General features: G+C 41.4%; 1 long non-coding RNA gene across 1 annotated transcript in view; it reads right to left on the minus strand.

The window, feature by feature from the left end:
- LOC117796341 overlaps positions 1 to 20497 on the minus strand; it is a 33885-nt gene extending 13388 nt beyond the window's left edge. Inside the window, exons 1-4 of the long non-coding RNA XR_004620750.1 lie at positions 20442 to 20497; positions 14156 to 14407; positions 8959 to 9090; positions 2135 to 2234 (exon numbers count right to left, since the gene is read on the minus strand). This is a non-coding gene — a long non-coding RNA (uncharacterized LOC117796341). The remainder of the gene's footprint in view (positions 1 to 2134; positions 2235 to 8958; positions 9091 to 14155; positions 14408 to 20441) is intronic.
- Positions 20498 to 20989: the final 492 nt, after the last annotated feature.

The raw sequence follows: 20989 nt of genomic DNA on the forward strand, positions 1-20989 counted from the left end.
TTGTACCTACTTTTCAGGGTTGTTATAAGGACTAAAGGAGATCAAGCATATAAGCCGTCTTTTCCTTACATTAACTACAAATTGGTATTCATATAACTTTCATTCTTTGGGCCTAATTCTGTCATCTGGAGTCATGCAGGCAGGGACCCAGCTGGCCCACAAAGCACCTTTGTCGGAGCGAAAGGCTGACTGAGCCTGGCACTGGGGCATATGGTTTGGTGAGCAAAGCGAGAACTGGATTTCAGCCCCCACCGCCCCTCCGCTGAGCACCCTTAAGCCAAACAACTAACTACTGGGTCACTGCGGGCAGATTAAATATAATCTCTCATGAAAACTCTTCATATATCTTAAGACATCTCTCAATTCCTCAACTCCCCTTTCCTCTTCTCTCTAAACCAAACATTAACAATTGGATGAGGACTGCCCCCCTATGAACAGTGCACTCTTCATTAACAAATGCTTCCGCCAGAGGATGAATAAATGGAAGACTAATTACACCACCTAAGAGTCGTTCACACTGTAGTGTCACCTTAGTTGCACGTTTGCATTTTTAAATGTTACTGTAGAGGTTTATCCTCTTGTTGAAGATTGTTGGACATCGGAACAATGTGGGGAAGGATGTGTGGGTGTCTCCTGCTAAGTATGAGAAAGGGGAAGGTGTGTAGAACCCTGACTTGGCCCTAAGGGGCTACACCTAAGGGGCTCTCTGGTTTCATCCTTTAGGTCAACTAGGCAGGGGAGGGTGGGGCCAAGGGTTGATACCTACTTCCCCTCCAGGTTGCTGACCCACTTCAACTTTCGTTGGGCCCAAGGCAAGAGAATAAATGGAAGGCTATAGATCATAAGCCTAAATATTAAGAAGTTATAAATAAAGCTAAAAACTGCTAAATAAAATATGTTCTATCTTCTTACCTTGACAAATAAATATTCATAATGACAAAATTGAGAAAATGCGTGTAAAACTATTTTTTATACAACTGACAGCAAAGTATCAAAGATGACTGAATTAATTATTATTGTAAATGTCTGGGTGTTCTGTTGATGAGCTGGTGATACTTGGATGAGTAACAAAGACATACATAATTCATTATTATATATTTGTTACATAAAATTAATTTATGGCTTCATTTTAGCAAAATTACTAATTATATTGGTATAACCAAGATTTTCACGTGTTCTATTGAGAGCAATGACAAATTAACCAGTATTTCTTCAGTCATTGTAGCTCATATATGTAATATATATATTTTATTTCATTTCAATTTGGAGAAACTTCACTCTCCTAAGGCAGGAGCAATGGGAATTGTCAATAAAAGTCTTAAACCAACACTTGAATTAGAAAATGAACTTTACGTATGAATTTTACATATGCTCAAAAAACCATAATGCAGTTGCATGTAACAATGTAGCACTTTTGCAGAAAAATCATAAACTATTTTAATATCAAATGCACTGCTTTCATTGTTAACATGACCATGTTAAAGGAATATCTTTTTTTAAAGGAATGTCTTTTAAAGGAATATCTAGGTATATACAGTATTACATTCTCATTTTATATTTTCTAATTGGGTTATTATAAAGGAAACAAAATTAGTAGGGCACTACTTAACTTATTCAAATCTTTCTTCAGTTAAGACTATATTCTCATCTATGATGGCCAGAAACAGTCTCCATTAAAATTAGAAATTATTGAGACTCATTTATACATGAATGATCTCTCGTTTTTAACCAAACTTTTACATTATTTAAATACAGCTTAATTTTAATTTTAGAAGATTTTAATTATCTTATTAAACATTTTCATAAAAGCAGAACCATTTGCAATTCTAGCATTCAGAGGCCATCTTTACCAATGTAAAGAATAGGTACCATGTGCCCTAGAGGTTACATCTAGACTAACAAATACAATTTTAGGAGTGATATGAATTGTTGCTAAATGTTCCTTTCCTACTCTATGCAACTGTAGTCAATACTGCATCAGTTCCTGAGTACCTGGAACCAAGCTGGAACAGAGAGAAGCAAGAAGATGGATGCTTGGTGCTATTGGGAAATGATATTTTACTATGCAAAAATCTATAACATTCACACTGCGTGAGAGGAAGACTTTGACAAGTTCATTTGTCTTTTCTCTTACCTAAGTGCTTCTGCCAGTCAGATTCTCCCTGCACTCCAGGGCACAGTCTGGTTCCCGCATAGACGGTATCACAGTCCACAGATCCTTGTGGCTTCAGAAGCTGTTTAAGGGACAAAGGGCAAGAGATGAAGAGACAGTCCCCTGGGTCTTGAACTGTGTTAAGTCACTACAGTGAGTCACCCTGTGTCAATGCTAATCACCAATCCTGGGTGACAGACGCGTCTGTGTGGTCTTTAATACGTACGTTTTTGCGTGTGTTTATGATCTGTGGAGCCCCAAAGGGTAGTACTGCTAGGAAGCTTCCCTCCCCTCCGTGGAGGTCTGACTGAGTCTAGCACAGGGAACCTATCTATACCTTAACACAGGTCGTGTGCCCCTGGGCCTTTTTTGCCTGAAGGCTCAGTCTCTTCACTCACCTTCTGCTCAAAGGTTTCCACACACGTCTTTTTTGTTTGGAGCGTCTTTGAAGCTACTGATCAAGAATTATTGTTTTTGAAGACATTACATCCCTTTTTTGATATCTTAGAAAGAACCCGTCTGGTTATAAAGTTTCTGGCAAAATTTTGCCTCTCTATTCAGGGAGGTTTTACTGTAATTTATAAACTACACTCTGGATACCTACATTTTCTAGAGAAGGGCACAGATTTTAGGACAAACTCTCCTTCTGTTTCTCACAGTCCAAGAAATAAAGAAATTTCCAATAAACAGGAGTTCTTGTTTTGTGGTTTTTTTTTTTTTAAAGAATTTACTGTTACGACATACTGTGTTGTATGCCATGAATCTACTGACCTCAATGAAGCTTTCAATACTATGTTACAGTGTAATCAGATCACATGTACTTAGTGATCAACATAATGTGAGGAGAGTGCTTAAAACAGCGCTTAGCATGCAGTAAACACTTAATACATGTTAGCTTTCTCATTAGGATTACTATAATTAGAAATTTAGATATGGCTTCCCTTTCTCCTCCACACAAATTCTCTCCTATGACCATTCTGATTGCATTGTGAGGTATGCAGGGCAAACATCTCCCTTCTATAGATGGTAGAACAGAGAGCCAAAGAGCTGAAGCTAATGGAAGATCCCATGCTTGTGGATGGTAGACTACAGCCCAAATTCTCTAATTCTTACTGGTCGAGAAGAAGCAGTGGCATCTTTTGCCCAAAGCAGTTAAATCCCCCTGCCCTTTTCTTTGTCTTTTCACCAAAATAAGTGCCACGATAGCCCTCAAATAGAAAAACACCTTGTGCCTAACACATACCTAACATGGGCAACAGTCTCAAAATTCTGAGTATGGATTTCGGTATGATGAAGTTGAGTTTACAGGACATAAGATTCCAAGTTTCCTCCTTAAGGGAAGTGTAGGTCAGAACCATGCCTGCCTTTTGAGGGTAATGCCAGCAGGTCATCGATGCAAGCAGAATGTAACTGGCAGACGGAGCTCCCACAGAAGTTCCCCAAATCAAAGTTTGCCAGTGGCTGAGAGCTGCTGGACTCTTTTTAGCTTTATTTTTCTGGTGCCCCCCAATGACAGACTTTCCCACCATCTTCTCTACAAATGTTCTCTTTGTTTTCATGAAAGTTCTCACCAGGAGGACTGAAAGGCCTTTCTTCTTCATCTTTTTTGTTATTTTAAAGATTTTATTTATTTATTTGACAGAGAAAGACACAGAGAGAGAGGGAACACAAGCAGGGGGAGTGGGAGAGGAAGAAGCAGGCTCTTAGCGGAGGAGCCTGATGTGGGTCTCGATCCCAGAACGCTGGGATCACGCCCTGAGCTGAAGGCAGACGCTTAACGACTGCGTCACCCGGGCACCCCTGAAAGGCCTTTCTTCTGGGACTAGTCCTTCCCCATTGACTTTGCCCCCGTCCCAACTTCTCCTGCCATGTACTTCTATTGCATGTATGGTCCCTACTACAACACTGAGTGTTGCAGTATATATCTCAGAAAACAAGTGAGGCTTCTCTGCACAATTAGGTTTTAAGCAACTGAAGGGAAAAGGCTATATATACACTTTAATGTCCCTCATCATACCCAGCACAATGCTGAACATGGATAGGGGTTCAATCACATTCGTCAATTTTCAAACTTTTTGTTTTACACTCTTAAAAAATCACTGAGAGTCTAAAGAGATGTTGTTTATAGGATTATAGCTATCAAGCACTTACTGTATCAAAACTTAAAACTGAGAAAATTCTAAAATATCACTGCAAAACAATACAACAGAAGTGTGCTTTTTGTTGTGTTTCTACATAGATGCAATGAAAACTTGAGAATTTCAAAATAACAGTTCATTGGACAATACTGAGGTGACAGAGACTACACCAGATATATAATTGAAGATAACTACTTAAAGCACAGAAGTACTGACAACAACTGAGTTAATCTCAGAAAAAATCTCAGAAAATGTACTAATATCCTAAATTTAACTACCTTAGAACATTCCAGAAAACACAAGATTACATAAGCATACATTCCATAAATTGTCAAAAGAATGATATTAACCCATAGCATGCAGTCTTATGAAAACTCCACTGTACACACATGACAGAATGAATGAAATAGGTCAAAAGTATTTCAGTAGTATTGTTAAAAAAAAAAAAAAGAGTTTTGATTTCATGGATTCCCCTAAAAGAGTCTTGGGGACCCCTAAGGTGTTCCAAGACCAGGCTTTAGAAACCAGTGGATTAAATTATAGTCTTGGTTAGTTAGAAAATAATAGGACCATTAGAATCTATATTCTAGTGATTGGTATTTATCTTAGGTACATGGTGCTGAAATGAGTCAACCATCTACTCATATCAGTCATTTAAGTACCCCTAAACTTAATGGCTTCAGTCCATAAGCATTTATTATTCCCAGTTTCTGTGGATCCAGAATCTGGCGTAGTTTAGTTAGGTGCTGGTGACTCAAGGTGTCTACGAGGACCAGTGCTGTGGTTTCATATGGAGGGTTACTCTGCAGGGAATCTGCTTCCATGCTTGCTTATGTGGTTGTCAGCAGGGTTTGGTTCCCCACAGACTATGGAATGGAGGCCTCGGTTTCTCACTGTTGCCTGGAGGTCCTTGACACATGGACCTCTCTCTCTATAGCAGCTCACATCTGGCAGCTGGCTTCCTGCAGAGCAAGCAAGTTAGAGTGAGATGGGTCCCAAGATGAGAGCCTAATCTGGTGACAGATTCTATTTCTTAGAAGCAAGTCAACAAATCCAGCCCACACTAGAGGGGAGGGGACTTCCAAGGATATGACTACCAAGAGGCTGAAGTCACTGGATCCCACATTAGAGGCTACCTATAATAGCATTTTCTTTATTGGAAAAGGAAAGGGATGACTCAAAGAATAAATGATAAGCCAAGCACCAGTTCCTCACCTTGCTGTTAGTCTTATGCCCAGCTTTCTCTCGTTATCACACCACTCCTTTCTTGCATGACTTGTACTTCCGTAACCAATAAGGTGGCTTTATATTGGTGAGAAGAGCCTATTGAGATATTTGAAGATTAGAGCTTTACAGCTTTAGTTCCTCTTTCTTAGGTTTCATTGGGTTGTCTATTATAATAAACATTTCTCATCCCGGGTTGTGTCAGCCTACTAGCTGTCCTTCAAAATCCATCTTTTCCATATTTCTGGGCACATGACCACCCAGTAAGCAATTACAATTCCCAGCCTCCTTGGCAGCAAGAAGTGACTACAAGCCTGAAGTTTAGGATAATGGGATGTGAGAGAAAGAGATGTGTGCAACTTCTGTGTCATCTCCAACTTAATAAGGGCTCCACATGCTGGATTTTGGCTCATCACCATCCCTACCAGCTGGAAATGATGACAACTTGAGCAGACTTGGAAGCCATATGTCACCCCGGCTTCATGGAGCAGTGCTTCCCCTCCAGCCTAAATCAGCCAGACTGTCCTTTGAGAGAGAAACAAACTTCTATTTTATTTAAGTCACTATTTGGGGGGTTTCTTTGCTATTCTCCTGCTTTATTTGAGATAAATTAGACTAGCAGCCAAGACAGAACTGTTTCACTCTAGGTTTAAAACACCATTTTAGTCTATGGTGGAGGATATCGTGTAGGTGTGGGGACGGGATACATGGGAACTCTTTGCGCTTTCCGCTCATTTTGCTATGCACCTAAAGCTGCTTTAACATTCATCAATTTAAAGCAAAACACTGTTTTACTCTTAGTAACAAAAAATATTTTACTCAATCATTCATTTATATCGTTCAATAAATATATGAGCACCTACTAGGTACCAGATACACTGGGGATATTGTAGTGAAAACCACAGTCACACTCTTTACCCTTGTGGAATTTTCTGGTTAGGGATATCAAAGTTAAATGAGCAATTATTTATGTGTTAATTAATTACAATTGTGATTAATGCTAAGAAGGAAAGTATGAGTGCCTTGTGAGTATATAACAAAAGGCCCTAAGTCTATGAAACTCTAATGGAGATCATGTATATTTTAAAATAAATAAATGCTCAATGAAAATAATTTCATATTGTAACACATTTTTATTTGTTGAAAGAGCTGCCCTAAGCAGTAAAAAAAATAGAAGTTGGCACGTGGCCTTAGCCTTCATTTCCTCATCTGTAAAGTTCAAGGATATACAAAATTTGCGTATGGTATTTATCTTTTCCCCTTCTTACATCTCTATCCCCATACCAGATCTTCACCTGCATGGTAAGACCTAATTTTTAAAAAATTTTTTAAATATAGGGGCGCCTGGATGGCTCAGTCAGTTAATTGGCTGCCTTCAGCCCAGGTCATGATCCCAGAGTCCTGGGATCGAGCCCCGCATCAGGCTCCTTGCTTAGCAGGAGCTTGCTTCTCTCTCTCCCTCTGTTTGTCATTCCCCCTGCTTGTTCTCTCTCTCTCCCTCTCTCTTTCAAAACAATAAATAAAATCTTTAAAAAATTTTTTTTTAATTTAAATTCAATTAATTAACATGTAATGTATTATTAGTTTCAGAGGTAGAGTTCAGTGATTCATTAGTCTTATATAACACCCAGTGCTCACTACATCATGTGCCCTCCTTAATGTTATTACCCAGTTACCCCATCACCCTCACCCTCCTCCCCAGGAAGACCTAATTTTTTTCAACAGCGCAAATTTAGATAAAACACCTTCTTTGTTCCCAAGAATAATCTGAATATATATAGAAAGGGTCATGTTAATCCATATTTCAATGACATAAAATGGGCCCAAAGGAGAAATCAGGCAAGATGTGGGAGAAATGAGCTCAAGGTCAACGTGACATTTCACTTTTTGTGTTGATCCGTTAAAAAAAAAAAAAAAAGAGCAAGATATTTCCTCTTCTAACACTTTGCTAACATACTGATGACTCAAGTACATTTCTGAAGTGCTTCGAGCTCTTTGGAGGTTAGATAGGCCCCGAGTAATACATCCGGAGTAAGGCCTCCTGAAGACAAGCACTTGGTTTCTGCTAGTTGTGACGTCAGTTGTCCTTTTGTTCTTCTGTAATTCTTTCTCTGTGGAGATATCATGGGAACAGGCTGGAAAGCTAAAACAGAGATATGCTCAAGCTTTGGGCCTATGAGAAGTCAGAGAGGCAGTATGTAGTCAATAATCACATGGGCACTGCATCCAACCTACTTGGTTCAAACTGTGGCTCTGGCACTTACTAGCTGTGTGACTTTGTGCAAGTTACTTAAATTTTCTGTTCTTCTGTTGCTTCATCTGTAAAATGAAAGTAATAGCATTGACCTCATAAGTTGTTGTGAGAATTAACTGAGTTTTACATTATGTAGAGTTCTTAGAACCAGGGTCTGGCATGTGGCAAGTGATTATTAGTTATTACAATTAATTGCACTTGGATCAGATTTTTCATTTACAGTAGTTAGAACATTTTAAGTTGGGTTAACCCATCAACAATGGGGGAGGGTGTGTGTGAATATAGAGGCAAAAAAAAAAAAAATGCAGAGAAGAGTTCTTTGAATAATCAGGTATATTGTTTCCAGAGAAAACTCAGTTTGTTTCATACCAGACCCCGAAGCTCTGCCTGGCCTTGCCTTGTCCTGGTTACAAAAATGAGAGAAAAAGGTCACTCCTTGTTTCTTGCTCTTTACTTGGTAGAGAGGAATTCTGGACCCTTAAACTTAGAGTATGGCTATGGACCCATAACTTTTCCCCACCAAAGCCTACATTGTACTTGAAGACACATCCTTCCCCATCCATTCTTTTTCCTGCATCACTGGAAAGAATTTAAAATCTTATCAAAATCACCAGCCTTTCCCAACAAGTCACACATCCCCAAAGCCAAGTTCAATTACGCCTCTCAGTGAAAGGAACCTACTCTCCAGAAACAGAGGGTCGGCAGCTCCTCAGCACAGCGTAAATTAATATCACAGCTGCCACTTTCGTAAGAAAATCAAAACCAGCTTTTCAGTTTGCAAACATAAACTTCACAGACCACTGTAGGAAAGATGTTCCTAAGTATTCTGAATTTGCAACACCCAGAAAAACCTTCGGAGTGTTATTTACAGTATTTGCTTCATAGGGAGGAGAATTAACATTTCAGCGGCTCAGGGAACCAATGCACAGATAGGAAAGCAAGCAAGCAAGCAAATTATTTAATGATTACTTTTTAAAAATATGTCACTGTGCAGAAAAGTGTTTGGAGATACACAGAAGGCCTGTGTCACTGTCTGACACTTCTTCATTATCACTTCAATAGCCCTGAATCCAGGGGGTGGGAGCACAAACCCTTAGTATTTCTGACTTCCATGAAGCACTTCATATAAAAATAATGACTTTCGTGCTTGGAGCCCCACCCCAACATTTTAGAAAATATCATGCTCTTACCTTAAAGCAGTGCTTTTTGTATCTCAAAACATTTGAAGCGCTGTTTATTGCATTTTGTGTTTAATGCATTTAATTTGCAATTCACTGTTCTTGATGAAGTATTATCAATAATGTATTCTTCCCACATTCTACCTTAAAAAAAAAAAGAAAACATTTACAATGGAATAAAGTAAAAACACATCGATGGAAAGACTGTCTCCACTTGGCAATGCCGAGTGAATTTGAACTTTGCCTTTCCACAAGGCAGCCATCGCTATGGAACTCCGAGGGCAGATTACTGCTTTTCTGGTACTTGAGTGTATCAGAACATGGATTTGCCGACAACAGCTGCAGCAAATTCCCCTGACTGAGAAGAATTACAAGTATTATCACCTAGATCATTAAACTGGGTTCATAGATTGCAGAATGTCTTCAATCAATTCATCTTAGATAACTTGAAGCCAGCTGGACCCCCTCAGTGAGAACTTGACTTAATTGGCCAATAAGTGGCTGAAAAAGGTGCATGCTATTTGATAAAATTACGGACTGAGCAGGTGATTACAGTTTGGAGAAGCACCGAGTGTAGACTGCAGGTCAGCCCTTCTGGGGAGGGCTAAGTTAATGTCCACTATTAAGGGCTGCTGTGAAAAATGGTGGCTTGCTTGGAGCTCAGATGGAAAGGAAGATCCAGGTCAGGCTTCAACTGATAGAGTGGGTGAGAGGTACACATTTATCATCTCTTTGGCCTCATTTCTGCCTTGGTAATAGTCCCACACTAACCACTCCAGCAGTTGCCTGATTTTCTGTCTCCCTTTCATTTTATTGGCATAACTAAAAATATTGCCCTAGCCAACAAATCCATCTGGAAGGAAAAAACCGTTTTTTCCTCAGTAGTGTCCCAAGAGTCTTTCGCACGGAAAGGTTAAGGAATCAAGAAGTTGAAGAACATACCATTTATACATACGTATCAATAATTATTCTGTCCCTGTAGTGAGGGAGTTGAAGTATGATTGTCTGCATGTTAGATGCCTCCATTTTTATCAGCACAGTTTAAGGAAATGGGTAAATCAAAATTGGAATATGTCACCAGACTGTTGGCAGAAATTATTAAGAACTACTCTTTCTTTGTGTTGAAACAAAGGTTTCTTAACATAATGCTTCCCTGGCATTTTTTCCCCCTGCCACTAAACGTTTTAGCCAGTTTGCAAAAAAAATAAAACTTTTGACAGATTTAGTTCAAGATTTCAGGTTAACAGACCTGCAACAACACATTGTCACTTGAATTATTGGTGTTAGACAATAATATGGCTTTATTCGGGGGGAAGTCCCAAGATGAAGGTTCCAGCGCACAATGTTACTCATTTACTCTTACCAGAAATATACCTGTTTCATGAATTTTTACTAAACAAAGTAATTTTACTATATACTAATCATCACTGGGGTTTTAGCAAGTAGAAAGATGGAAAATAATTCAAACTAAGGCTGTAGTTTGAACTATAGCCTAAGCAATCAGACACATCTTAAACTTCCTGGTGTTCTTAAGAAAAATGAGTTCATCAGCTTGCAAATGCCAATTGCATCACTAGTATTACTTCATCTCAATTTTTTAACTTACTTTTGGAAGTCTGATCAATGATTCTGAACTTTACTTTGCTCATTAGTGTGCCATTTGGGCAGACATACTGGAGTACTATGGCAGAAATCTACATAGCACTCGAATGGCCACGTTCACTCCTTTATGGTGGCACAGGCCTTCTTTCCAAGTAGGAGGTGTAATCCGACTTTGGAGCCTCTGCACCTGCTTATCTCCCTACCTGGAATACTCTTCCTCGTTCTTTAAGCCTGTGCTCATAGGTTGTACCCTCAAAGAGGCCTTCCCAGCCACTCTACCTAAAATTGCCACCCGCCATCCTTCCCTGGTCCTTGCCCTGCTTCATCTCTACTCATATTATAGATTTATGGGCTTATTTTGTACCTCCACCAATAGAATATGAGTTCCATAAAGATCAGGGCATGGTTTTTCTTGTTCATATCTATATCCCCTATGCCTGGCATATATTACATGCTCAATAAACATGGATGAATGGATCTTTTGTCCAAGAGCCACCCAAAATATAATTTATAGGTTGTCATAACAACAATCCACCAAGTGTTCACCAGAGGGACTCCCTAGTAGAACTTGTCAGATAACCAGGGTAGTTCAATAGCAGATCTAGTATAAGTTCATGGCCATACAGCTCACCAACTTTTCAACATCCCCATGTCCCCCAGAGTCCTGCCACAGTCCAGTTTATTTCTCCTTGAAGCCTTTCACCTCTGCTCATACCTTTAATCTCTCCCACAATTCCCCACCCCTCACCTTTCTCCTCCTCTGCCCATCGTCTCTCATTTAACTTTCATCTAGTTCTTTCATTTTCCTTAATAGTTTCATGTTCCCACATCATCTTTCCAGCTAGTCTGTAAGCTCACTGAAGGCAAGAAATAGGCTCTAGATAACTTTTCTCAATCCTCACTGCTTCAATCCCATAAAAAGTATATGATAAGTATATATAAAATCGGAAATATTTTCAAATTGAAGCTATTTGTTTGCATAGAAAAAGCAGGTAACATTTACCTAGAGCCCAACTCGGCCAGGCAATGTATATTCCACTTATGGAATGGAACTATGTCATTTATCCCTCCCACCCACCACAGAGGTAGCTTTGATTGTTAGTTGCACCTTACAAGTGAGGAACAGAGGACCTGTGAAGTGCCAGAAAGATTGGGGTCCACCTGGATTTAAACCCAGGTTGTTCTGTCCCAGAGCCTGAGCTCTTAAGGGCATTGCTCTGTGGCACCTGTGCCTTGCAGTCTTTTGACTTCTCTGTGATTCTCTCTTCACTTAGGCCTCAAATCTTCCAAGGACAAATAGAAAGTCAAGCATACTCTGCACATCTTAAATTATTTGTCTTGTTTTTACCTTGTATTTGTTTTAAATTATTTGTCTTATATTTTATCATAGCCACCAACCAGGTCTGACTAACGAGAAAGCAAGTCGTTTTCAACACAGCAGCCTATAAATCAACATCTTATGATACCTCAATCTGCACTGATTTTCTGAATAGGAGACTTTCACCTCCACGCCACCTATCTCCTGTTTCTAAAATATTTTTTCAGTGATCTTGGGGAAAAAAGTAAGGCAGGGGTTGGAAGAGCACCTTCACAAGCTTTTTTATGACCACATTGCGGTTCTATCAGCCGTTTGAGATGGAAACCAATTTCTGGGTGGGAGAGAAAAGTGGGGGCTGTAATATCCTCCCCTGTCATTTATTCCTACAGTATTTCAGTGAAGAGTTAAATCAGGGAGTACTGGACTGGTGCAAACATTTTTCTCTTACCCCGAGATATTTCAGGTGAAAGGGCAGCACTGAATTAAGCATTTAGTGTATTCAAAATCTGTGACCCAGAGCTGGTGCCTGAAAGCATCATTGATAATAGGGTTGGAAGCACATTATACTTTCCTGGTACTTATCTCATCTTGCCTCGCACAATCTTCTCCAGGAGTCATAATTATCCCACTAGGAAAACTGTCCCATTGTCTGCTAGTCTTTGCTGGCAGGAACTTTTTCTTACTCTCTCCGATTGTATCCTTTCTCAGCATGGCCCATTATTTCTCATTTAATTAGCAGCACTTGATATAAATAGGCCTTTCTCTTCATTTATGTTGTTTTCATTTAAATAATGACACAGCACAATGTTCCCCCTCCCTATAAGCACTGGTTTTGTGGGCTGAGAAACAGGATTGCAAACCACAGGCTTCGGTCGATCTTTTAAGCATGACTTCAACCTTTTTCAGATGAACAAGGTAAATACCTTTGTGCTGATGGTGGACCTTTAGGAACATGGAAAATTAGCCTGTTCCCTCTAGGAAGGGATATAGATAGTAACTGGCTGGCAGGCCAAACTACCCACCGATGCAGCTATGGATGTGTCTAATGGAATGCCTACTTGGGCTCAGGCACTGTGCAAGTGCCAAGGGTACCATGATGGACAAGCCAGATGCAGGCCTTCCCCTCATGAGGCTAATATTCTAGACTGTAGAGGTGAGTGGATTTGAGAGAGTCAAACAGTGGGAGGAGACAGGGCTGTCAAAACTTTCTATGCATACAAATTTACAGGGACTTTGTTAAAAGACAGATTCTAGGGGCGCCTGGGTGGGTTGGTTAGTTAAGTGTCCGACTCTTGATTTCAGTTCAGGTCATGATCTCGGGGTTCCTGAGATCAAGCCCTACATAGGACTCTGCACTCAGGACAGATTCTCTGCTTGGAATTCTCTCTTTGCCTCTGCCCCTCCCCCTGTTTGTGCTCTCTATCTCTCTCTAAAAAAATAAATAAAATCTTTCAAAAAAAAAGATTCTTTTTTTTGAAAGATTTTATTTATTTATTTGACAGAGAGAGAGACAGCCAGCAAGAGAGGGAACACAAGCAGGGGGAGTGGGAGAGGAAGAAACAGGCTCCCATGGGAAGAGCCTGACGTGGGGCTCGATTCCAGAACACCGGGATCACGCCCTGAGCCGAAGGCAGACGCTTAACGACTGAGCCACCCAGGCGCCCCCCCCCCAAAAAAAGATTCTGATTCAGTACATCTGGGTGGGGCTTGAGAGACTGCATCTCTAACAAATCCCAGGTGATGCTGACATTGCTAGCCCAAGGACAAGATTTTGGGTAGCAAAAAGTCTAGACTCAGCTCTGCTGTCAAGAGAACTTTTGGCATTTGGACAGGTTCCTTAAAGAAGTTAAGTCTTATCTTCTGGCAAACAGTGCTGAAATATCCACTCCACTGAGATGTTGTGAAGTCAAATAAGTGTAAAAGCATTTGAAAAAATTTTATGTGTTATACAAATCTATAGTATTAAAAGGAAATAATATTCTTGTACTCAATGCATTTTGAACAGTGAGATTAACCAAAATCTGATGTGACATTGTTTTGCATAGTGATTACTTCCACATCTCTTAAACTGGGCTTTCAAAGCCCATATCTGTAATTTTAAGACCGAGGGAGTTGTGCTTCCAAGTTATGATGCCATCAGAAAGAAAGGCCTTTATTTTTTAAAGCACCAGACATTTTGACTTCACTGTGAGATGTTATTAGCATCGGGTACCACCTTAAAATAGTCTTTGGATAGGACTTGAGTTTTTTGATAATTTTACTAAAAAGGAATTGTCTATTTCTCCTTACCAGTATTTGGAAGAAATAAATGTGGCCTTGCTCTAAGTCACCTGGGATCTTATGCATATTCTCGCTCTCCCTTTGATCGAGAGCTTTGTGCTGGGTCCCGTGCCACCATCTTCTGTGGGCTCCCCTTCAGACTGCGTGCTGAACTCCATGAGAGCCAGGGCTATTTTAAACCTCAATCTTGAAGAAACTGGTCTGGCTGATAGTGAAGATTATTTTCAGCATTCAAAAATCATAGTCTCCATACACCTGAAACTAATATAATACTGTGTGTTAACTTACTGGAATTTAAAATATTAATTGATTAATTAATTGATATTTTGACCTCTACCAAAAAACACACAAAATCATACTCTCCATATAAAGAGTGGTACGAAGATGGAGAAGGGGCAAAAGTGAGCTACTGCATCCACTGAGCTCTACTACCTAGTAGGGACTGGGGAAGCACCATGTGAACATTACCTGTGCCATTAGCTCCACTTCCCGATGAGAAACTGATGTTCAATGATGTGAAGAAACTTGTACAAAAAAAAAAAAAAAAAAGAAAGAAAGTTGTCCAAAAACCACAACCACTATCTGAACTCAGCCATCCAACTCTGCGGTCTGTGGTTTTAAAAACATTTTCAGGGGCACCTGGGTGGCACAGCGGTTAAGCGTCTGCCTTCAGCTCAGGGCGTGATCCTGGCGTTCCGGGATCGAGCCCCACATCAGGCTCCTCTGCTATGAGCCTGCTTCTTCCTCTCCCACTCCCCCTGCTTGTGTTCCCTCTCTCGCTGGCTGTCTCTATCTCTGTCCAATAAATAAAAAAATAAAAAAATCTTAAAAAAATAAAAAATAAAAACATTTTCATATACCTTAGCTCACGTGATGCCTGCTCAATGTGAGGGGAGTGAATCCTCACCCTGCTCCTGGCACCAAGTCAGGGGGCCAAGCTCTATGCCCAAAGTACATAAAAGGATACCAAGGTCAAAGAGGCCCGGGAGTGTCTGCGTCTTCGGGGTGCACCAGACAGCATGGGCATGGTTCAGTTGATCACCAGAGCTTACCTGTTGTGGGTAGGGTTTCCAGGAAATAGACTTTGAGATGTGTGCGGAAGAGGTGGATTGGGGAGGGCTCTCCAGAACAACATCTGTGAGGAAGAATGAGGGATGCAGGACAAAGGCCTCAGCCAAATCCCCCCAGGGTGCTCTGATGTCAGAACAGCCTTCTGCATTATCCTACCTTGAAGAAAGGGGAGGCCAGGCCCTTAAATTCTCCTGACCTGTCATTGGATGCAGGATGCCTGGGGGTAGGGGTAAGGACAGGACCTTGATGACCTGGGGAGAGTGACTTAGCTGGGCCATCAGCCATCAAGAGCTGGAGGGATGGGTGTGTCAGTGTAAGGGCTGGGGAGGCGGTCTGTGTGGGACACCATAGCAGCCACAATAGTGCTTTGCTTCTTGCCCCCTCCTCCTTCCTGGGCGTTCTCTCCCACACCAAGAGGTTAATGCTAGAGATTGGGAATAGGTGGGGAACCACATCTCCTGGGATGTTGCAAGCTGCATTCACTCCTTTTTCTGCCTGATACATTATGGGATGGAGATGGGAGCAGGGGAAGAGAAAGGAAATGGCATCCAGACTGCCCACATGGTTGCAGCAGCACGGAAGCACAGCTAATACCAAAGTCCCACACACTGGGCATTTTACCTGCATCCCCGGGATTTTCAGCTAAAAAAAAATTTTTGCCCCTATGTGAGAAATTAAAAAAAAAAAAAAAGGAACCAGAAAATAAGTCTAAAAGCACATTACCAGGAAATTGTTTCTACTGTGTTTATGACTGTTCTTAATGTTTTATGAATATGCTAAAAAAATGCTCAGGCATATTTCCTTGGGCACTCTAGTTAATTACTTATTCCTAGTACTTCTACTCCGTTCCTTGCAAAATGTGTTGTGCATTAATTCTGATTATGTACAAAAACCCACCTGCAAGGAAAAACTCTGAATCAGTAATGCTGATAAAATGAGCAGCCCTCCTGGGGCTCCACTGAGAAAGAGGATACTGGACAGAATTAGAATCTTGTAGCTAAGGCTATTCATAATGTCATTAACATAAAGGCAATTAAATGAGTTTTTAACCTACAACCCTTTATTGTTATTAATGAACATTAGAAAAACACAGGAGATAAAATTGGTAATTATCTCTGCACCAAGCTATGCAATAATGTGTTTAAATATAAAAACAAAACAAATGATTATTGTTAGTATTTTCAGTAGCAGAAACCCCAGGAGCAGCTCCGTCATATTTAATCACATGGGCCCACACCAAGAGGGTTAATTAAAAGAGGGTTTTACCTTCTATGTGCCTGGTTATTCAGTTTAATATGGAATCAACAAATGTAAATGTAAATTTGCAAAATATCCTGAGCAGTTGTTTCTGCCTGCGGGTTAACCACCTTTACAGAAACACTGACTGATTTCTTTTCCTTCAGGACAATGGTCTATGGCTCCATAACCAAGTTTTTTCTTTTTGAAAAAATCACCACATGATGCTTCCAAAGCCCATTCCGAGGACAACTGTATAAATCCAGGCTCATCGCCTAAGCTTACTGTTCAGTAAAAATAATTTAAGCATTTGAAAAAAGATATGTAGATTTAAAAAGTAACGGTAAATGAGATTTCAGCACTCGGCTATATTCAAAGAGCCCCCAGTTTGATGTTTTTCTTTCTTTATGCAAGCTGTAAGAGCCTATAAATGAGCCATCCTAGATAGGGCTTGTTTATGAGAACACAGTAGTTAATGAATGGTGCAATACCCTACATCTAAGAATAGCTTCCCATTAATTAATTCAGTTTGTATATCTTACTATTTAAAAATATCACATTTTTAAAATCATTTGTTCCAAACTGGTTTTGTTTCTGGAGCCCATTTTTAAGATGAGTATGCCTCTAATCCACCTTTATACTTTACGAGGCAAAGAATACTGTACAAGGGCAAAGAATACTGTACAAGGGTGACCCTTGGAAACAGCTTTTGACCAACTGCCAGGTGACCAAGCTAGAGCTTTCTGTGTTTGTCTGATGTTTCTCATACAACCAATTCTACAAGAGAAACCACTTCCGCATTTTTTTAAAAGGCATTTTATAAAATAAAATAACCATAGCAACAACCGCTTACATGTGTATATTATTTTACAGTTTACAAAACACTTTTGATAACTTCGGGAGATACTGAGATCAAAATTACAACAGTCTGCATTTACTTTCATAGACCTGGTCTGTCTTACATATTTTATTCTATACATAGAGCTTCCCTGTTTACGTGCAAACCCTTTGGGGGTACAGGAAATTTAGCCACACACCAGGATCAGAATTCAGATAGGGGAAATAAGAAGGAGTAAGCTTTTTTCTTAAATGTTGATTATGCTGCCCAAAGCTGCTGGGGCTTAGATTTTTAAGGCCAAGAACGGATCTCACAAGATTGGCTGCCTGATACAGAGCAGACTAATCTGGTTATCCAGGAACAGCATCGAAGTGTTGCAAGGCGAGCCCCTGGATTCTCTCCCAGGCTGCATTTTGGAAGGAAGGAGGCCTTGTGCTGAGGCAGTGACACGCGGAGCCGCAGACATTCCTGTAATCGGCCCCTCCCTTCTGCCCCCCCGCGCTGTCCTCTGTTGTGGGCCCAGAGCAAGGCTATGAACCAGCCCGGGGAACATGCACAGCTGACAAGTCTCATACACAGGCCCACTGCCAGTGTCAGGTGAGTCCACCGCCAGCCACTAGTCACCTTTTTAAAAACCAGATAATCATTCTCATAAACGGCTCTTTGTCTCTAGTCTCATTTGGCCACTGCCCTGGGCTGGGATCAAGTCATGGCACACAGCACCTCGTGCTTCCCTAGGATCCAGGAAACTCAAGCTTGTAAGGCTCAGACAGTGGGTCTCTAATATACTTACAGATTTCAGAGCAAGTAGTGACTTTTCCCCTATAAGCTGAGAAATGTTTCTTCGTGCACACAGAACTCTGGAGTGGGGTGGGGTGGGGTGGGGGGAGAGTGGGAAGGGAGAAGTATTCATTAAGACGATTTGCATTTTCAAGTTCCATTATTCCTGATCCCTCAGAACATGCTGCCCGGCTGGTGCCTCTGCCATGTGGCAGACGCAAGCTCAAGGTCAACCTCCGGCTGTTAGCCAAACAATTGGGAACCACAGCACACTAAACTTCCCCCTTTCTTGTCACCCTCCCTGGCTATTAACCACCCCTAGGGCACCCTCAGGGGCCGCAAATTTTCTCCTGGCGCCTCCTCTGACTTGTGAAAATTCTAGAGGCCTGTGAGGTGAATGATGAGCAAGAACAGGGCCATATGCAGGGCCTTTGATGATCTGACATCAGACAGCTGAGAGAGGAGGGATGGTGGCCTGGCGGCTGCTGTATTGTTGACCCTTTGATTTGACTCATTCTGGCTGCCCTGCGTGGCTGCTGCCAGTGGGCCAGCCAGAGAGAAGGTGGCCAAGCAGCAGAACAATAGCGCAGCCTTTCACAGCTGGAAAATCATTTTTTAAAGACCTCCAGGAGGCACCAGTTGGTCCTGGCAGCTGACATTTGATCTGGGGAGTGCGGAGCAGCTGATGCCAAAGGAGGCCTCTCCCAACCCACTCCAACTGTAGGCCGGCTGTGGCGCTGCTCTTTCCTTCACCTTCCTATCCACACTGGGAAGAAAGCCTGGGGAGATCTTTGTGCTAAATCTTCTGTATGCAAAGAGAGTGTCACCTGGGCTCCTCCAGCCCCCACTCATTTTTCACTAGGCTCTCAGAGGGATAGACAATAAATACTATTTATAACACAGATTCCTGCAGGAAAGAATGGTGTCAACTTCACATTCCAGATACTCAGGGAAATAGGAAAATTCTTTGCAAATGGTCCCATTTGGACGATTTTGATGGGCCACTTATCCATGCCCAGGAGAGTGAGGCACAATCACTTAAAGTGACAGTCACTTTTTTCAAAAATACTAATTGCATACAATTTGTCTGGAGTCTGTGCAGTTTGGTCTAAGTTTAAATGACTATGATTGAGAGTGGTGAGTGCTGTGTTTAGAGTGACCATATGGTTTGTCCCCTGAACTGTGACAATTTTGGGAGTGAAAAGGGGTTTTTAATAATTAACTCCCCAAACAGGTGTAAACTGGCACTGTTCTAGGTAAACTGGGATTTCTGAGCCTCCCTATTGTTTTCACCTTATCCTCCCAATATCCTTCCCAGAGAAAAGAGCGCAAAAGTCATGGAGATCAAATCTGCTTTCTAAAATGTCAAGGTTGAGGCAGCTGGGTGGCTCAGTTAGTTACACAGCCAGCTCTTGATTTTGGCTCAAGTCATAAACTCAGGGCTGTGAGACTGAGCCCCGAGTCAGGCTTTGTGCTGGGCGTGGAGCCTGCTTAAGATTCTCTCTTGCCCTCTCCCCCTGCCCTCCCCCTCTAAAAAATAATAATAAAAAATAAAATGTCAGGGTATTAGTTTGATCTGCTCATTTTTTAAAAAAAGATTTCATTTATTTCTTTATTTTAGAGTGAGAGAGCGGGGCAGGGGAGCGAGGGAGAGGGACAAGCAGATTCCTCACTGAGCTCAGAGCCCAATGCAGGGCTCGATTCCACAACTCTGAGATCAAGACCTGAGCCAAAATCAAGAGTTGCATGCTTAACCAACTGAGTCACCCAGGCACCCAGATTTGCTCATTCTTAAAAGGGAGGAACGTTGTAAGTCTTGATCCACACGTCTAATTGCCATAAAGCAAAATGAGGACAAGCATAAAACCTCACATTGCTAGGTTTTGAAGAGAGCACTGGACTGAGAGTTGGGATATATGTTTTACGTCCTCATTTAGCAGCTTCTACTACTATAACTACTACTACTGCTACCACCCTGTCTTAGTCTTTCTACCGAGAATCACCATTTATTGAGCACTTACTGTCTACTCTTACTGTTAATTAAGTAAGAGCCTAGGCAGAATCTGTGCAGAGCCTAATAAGCCTCCATGAGGCTAAGCAAGAGTCCACACCAGCACTAAGCTAAGCAACTTAGAGACACGATAATCTATGAGGTATTATCAGTCTTGTTTTACAGAGGAGGAAACTGAGGCTCTGAAATTTAAGTAGTTCTGACACAAAGTTCACACTCTTGGCTGCTATCTCATGCTGCCATCAGGAGCCTACCAGGAGCTGACGGGGAGATACCTCCTTTTCCCTCTTCCCAGGGGCGTTCTCTCAGTTTTAGCTATTAAATATTTATATATGTACAATATAAAATTTTAGGGGCACCTGGGTGGCTCAGTCAGTTATGCGTCTGTCTTCAGCTCAGGTCATGATCCCAGGCTCCTGGGATCCAGTCCCGCATCAGGTTCTCTCTCAGCTGGGAGTCTGCTTCCTCCTCGCCCTCTGCCTGCTGCCCCTCTGCCTGCTGCTCCGCCTGCTTGTGCTCTTTCTCTGTCAAATAAATAAATAAAACCGAAAAGTAAATAAATAAAGAAATAAAATACAATTTTATACTGTGGCTTCACAGGTCCCCACCAACTGCAGGAGGCATGGCCGACGATCAAGAGTACAAGATGATGAAGGGCAACGTAACTGAGGATGAGAATGGTCAAGATTCCATGTAAACTGGGATCATCTAAACCTAAGACTTCAAGAACCAAAGGAACCACAAAGGCAGAGGCGTTCTCCGCATGTGGTAGGGCTCCGCTGGTATCTGCTGAGTGGTCTGCCCATCTGATACTCAAAACTCACCTCAACTCCCCTGCGCAGCCTCTCGGAGCATCTCCAGCCACAGGCTGCTCACTGTTCACTAAGGGAGGTAATTTCCTTCTACA

The sequence above is a fragment of the Ailuropoda melanoleuca genome, chromosome 2 (assembly GCF_002007445.2).
Source record: "Ailuropoda melanoleuca isolate Jingjing chromosome 2, ASM200744v2, whole genome shotgun sequence".
In the NCBI taxonomy this organism is placed as follows: Eukaryota; Metazoa; Chordata; class Mammalia; order Carnivora; family Ursidae; genus Ailuropoda; species Ailuropoda melanoleuca.